This window comes from Seriola aureovittata, chromosome 17, assembly GCF_021018895.1.
Source record: "Seriola aureovittata isolate HTS-2021-v1 ecotype China chromosome 17, ASM2101889v1, whole genome shotgun sequence".
Lineage (NCBI taxonomy): Eukaryota > Metazoa > Chordata > Actinopteri > Carangiformes > Carangidae > Seriola > Seriola aureovittata.
In genome coordinates, this window is record NC_079380.1 from 23,766,490 (window position 1) to 23,771,103 (window position 4,614).

The 4,614-nt window shown below is 40.1% G+C and overlaps 1 long non-coding RNA gene across 1 annotated transcript; it reads left to right on the forward strand.

Annotated features, from left to right (window-relative positions):
• The first annotated feature begins 2,786 nt into the window (after window positions 1-2,786).
• Window positions 2,787-4,215, forward strand: LOC130185567 (uncharacterized). The gene is made up of 2 exons (XR_008830177.1): window positions 2,787-2,977; window positions 3,901-4,215. It is a non-coding gene; the product is annotated as an uncharacterized LOC130185567 (long non-coding RNA).
• Window positions 4,216-4,614: the final 399 nt, after the last annotated feature.

Sequence of the window (4,614 nt, forward strand, 5' to 3'; positions counted from 1 at the left end):
TGTAATTCTTTTTGTGTTCTTGTCACCGTGTGTGTGTGTGTGTGTGTGTGTGTGTGTGTGTGTGTGTGTGTGTTTGTGTGCATGTGTGTGAGGATTATACCTCTCCTGTTAACCACCTGGAGAGAGGCAGCCTGGTGAGAGAAGCTTAAGGAGAATCTAATCCTTGCCTTAATGTGACAGCAGCATTTTCTGTGAAACTACCATCATTACTAAACTGTTGAGCATTAGTGTGTGTGTGTGTGTGTGTGTGTGTGTGTGTGTGTGTGTGTCAGTTTAAGCAGACTAAACACATACATGCCCCTGAAAGCAGACATTTTGCAGGAAGATACAGTAAGTGTGACTTCATGTGTCGTCTTAAGCGCACTGTGAGCAGCCGATGTAGGTCAGGCGTGTTGCAAACTGAGTCCCTGACTGTTCTCTGACTTATGCTTGAAACCAAATGCTACCAGGGGGATTATACAGAGACAGTGGCAAGCCACCCACTCACACACACACACACACACACACACACACACACACGCACACATGCACACCGTCACACAAACACATAAAGGGCCTTTTGAATCTAGGTCAGCCAAATGGTGGAGACGGCACTGACCTTTACTGCACACACAAACAACACACACATTACCTGACAAAAACTACATGTATGAAGACGGGACACACGGAGGTTAAAAATAAGTCAACACGTCTACGTCCAACCCTGCGTGTTAGATTCAGTGTCCTCTGGGAGAACTCCTTATCTCTCCATGCCCTCGCCATCAATCTCCCTTTTTGTCCCTGTGTGTAAACTGCAGAGGCAGCATCATATGGCCTGTGACAGCTTCCATACTTTCTCCCTCAGCTAAACAAAAAACTGCTGAACTTTTGCCAGAGAGAGAGAGAGAGAGGAGAGAGAGAGAGAGAGAGAGAGAGACACAGAGACAGAGAGAGAGAGAGAGAGAGAGAGAGAGAGAGAGAGAGAGATGGTTGAACTGCTAACAACTCAGACATCTGAACTGTGGCCAACTAGACACTGCTTTCTTTTTTACAGGGAGTAATAACCAGTAACTATAACTATAACTGTCAGCATACAGAACCATACAGAACCATACAGAACCATACAGAAGCATAAAATGGAAATATGCAAGTAAAGTACAGGTACCTCAAAAATGTACTTTCCACCACTGACTGTAACTGTCATATTTACCTGTGTACAGTGTAAAGTTATGATGTATTACTGCAGTTTGTCCCCTGTTTGTAATGTGTGTGCATTAAGGTCCTGTTGCTCTAATGCCACAGTTTCAGTGCTGGTGTCATTAAATGAGGGACAGATGCAACTTTTAATTTCACTACAATTCCCAGAGCTCTCACCTGATATCTGTGAAATACTGTTGTGCAACCAACAAGTCGCTGCCACTCCATCTTTGTCCTGTAAAACCACAGACACTTGGCCAACAAGCGAAACCACAGCTGCACTTTTTGCAGTCTCCTCAATAGTTGCGTGAATCCATTCTTGGCCAGTTTAATTTGATTATAACCATTCAAAGCTTCTCAGTTCCCCCTCAGTAGTAATAGTTGAGAGTTTTACCTAGGAGAATCATAAATTTGCCAATATTTCACCATTACTTCACAGTCACTTACGAGCCACCTCCCGCATGTTAAATCATTGAATAATAGAACAAGCAAAAGCAGGGATGCTTCAATAGATACCAACACTGCGTCTACACAGGAGGTGCAGCAGAGCAGCAGCGTCAGGGCTCTGTCAGTGTCTGCACAGGATGCGTTCAGGCCCAGCACACAATTAGTTTAGTTAAATGCTTAAGATGGCAGAATAATACGAGTGAAATGTGAGCTGTTACACATGTAGACATCTGGATTGATTGAAAACAGAAGTGTATCTGTTGTGTCAGACATGGCTGAGACTGAAAACATCTTTTGTGTCATAAGATATTCTGCACAACTGATACAAATATATGGAGAGACATTAGTATTAGTAAATAGAAGTTTTTATCCTTGGATCATGAAAAACTGCAGTTGTCATCACTACTGGGACTAACTTCTGTCCATACAAGGTGAGCTGTCTCTGTCCATGTACGCTCAGAAATTTTAGTCTATGGACCAGTGACTCTAATAAATGGTCAGAAAAATTTGCACATTGGAGCACAACAAACAGATCTCTAGTTTCCTCAAAGATCACTTAGTGTATGTCTGGACCGCCTATGGTCAAATCCTGATTTCATAACTGAGACGTCATCTGACTAAATCACCAAACATATAATTGAAAGACAAAGACTGAGCTGTGATTTCAGCTGTATTTGCTTTTAAAATTATCACTCAGATTGAAAGTTAGAAGACACAGACTCTTTCATTTTTTTGTAATTTTTTCAGGCTTTTGCCTTCGTAGTACCCGACTAATTTAATTTAATATATTGTTTTGTTACATGTCTTTCAGTACTGTTTACATTCTGTATGTGGAAATATGTTCTGGGTCAGTGTGAATTTATTTCATCCCATGTAGGGAAATGTATATTTTTGGCAAGGTACTGAAGTTTCCTATGTTTGGGGTAGACCTTGAACGTCTCAGGTCCGTTTTCTGTTTGTGTGTTGGCTAGAGACAGGTGTCAATCAGTCATCATCAGCTAATCAGTGTTGAGTTGGGATGAACATTGTAACCTGTCGGATTCTAAGAGGGGCGGGGCTAAAACTCAACGCAACGAAGGAGACGTTAAGCTAGTACGTTCGTTATTTAATAAACGTTCGTAAAGTTACTCCACTTTAGTCAAGTTAAGAGCTGGTGGTTTATAAAAGTGTACCTCGATAAACCGTGAAGGAGAGCAGGTTTGAACCGGTTTTGTTCTGTGATGTTGCTAAATTAGCACAAACGCTGTAGCACGTTTGAACCGCGTGAGCTGCTGTTAGCTAGCTCATTTTAGGGCTTGTTCAACTGGAGGAGAAGACACTGACTGCGTGGCGGGTTCTTTCACCAAACTTCTCAGTGAGTATCGATCCTAAAAACGAGCGCCATATTAGTTAAACAAGCAACAACAGATTATTATTTGTTTGTTTATTTCATCATTTATCTGGCAACGCCAACACAGATAGTTCCTCAACTGGACTGTTGCTAAGCAACACATACGCATTTTCCTGACCTACATAGCGCACACAGGTGTTCCCTGAAGTATCCAGGCTTCTTCCCTTCATCCTCTTCTGACGAACAGACATTATTTAATTAATAAATAAATGTTAATTTATTTAAATAAATGTTATTTCTGGAAATATTTTCATCTTTGCAAAGTTAACGCTGATTAACGGTTAATACAACAGCTGTGAAGCGGAGTGATACATGTAGTTAAATGCCCCAGTGCTGTTATACTCTATATCAGCACTCATACAATGCCTCTCATCCAATCACATTACTTGGTCGGAACTAACTGTATTTTTTCCCCTTTATTCTTTAAAATCATAAAGAACCAAACACTTTTGTGGCATATTACAGTGATTAAACATCTATCAGTGTTAATACAGAACTGAATTGATTTAATAAACCATAAAGAAAAGAAAAAGGCACACATTTAATGATTTTGTGAATACATGAAGTTTGTTCTTCCAACAGTTGATATGGGGCTGAACCTTGAAATATTTGCATCTATAAATAAAATGTTTACCAAACAGAATCAAATTATTTATCAAAAACTCCAACTTCTTCTCCTTTTATAAGTACTCCAGTTTTAACCGACATCGTATTTAGTGGATGTAGTAAAATGTCTTTGTATTGCAGCCAGCTCTGAAATGAAAGTCAAACTATCCCTCTGACGAAATCCACGTGTTGTTGTTCCAATTAAATGTTTAGTGTAAGAAGTGATTGGGTGGATAGATAGATGTCATTCAAAATTTTAAATGTTATTTCTTTGGCTTTAGGCGTCTGATTGACAGTGTGCTTTAGACACCGCCACCATGCTGCTGCAGTACAGGTGCGCAGGACTGACGGAGAAGACTGCTGCCTGCACATGGATCAAGCCTCAGGACAGAGGGTTTGCACTGTTGGCCACTAAAAGCTTCCTACTTTTCCCACAGGACAGTGAGTAATGACAATATTCCCTTGTGGTTTAAAAGTGAGCTGCAACATGTGCGCAAACGTTATAGTACCATAAACTGACAACTAAAACCCTGGGTATTATTATTTGGACTTTATTTTATTTTAGGTGTAATAAATGTTTTCTTATTTGTATTAAATCCTTGTGTTTTGACATTTATTCATGTTTAAAAGTGATAATGTGTTTTATGGTTATATGGATATGATTGAATATAAGGGCTATAGTTGGTTTAAGGTTGAGGCATGGAGTTAAAGCTCACAATGACAGTATAGCTTTTAGCTATAGCTAGCTTCAAGCTACCTTGGCCTCTCTGCTGCCTGGTCAAAGTCAAACACTTGAAGTTATTGTCGGAGACACATCCTGATTTTACATTTTCATCGATATCACCGATGCACCTCCCACACAAAAGAGTGTATCAGGTATAAATGTGTGTATCACAACAATTCTGAAATAAAATTGAATCGAGTGAGTGGGCTACACGTTTATTACAGTCATAGTGAGAGAGAGAGAGGTGGGAAAATTGGGGAGGGAGAGGGAG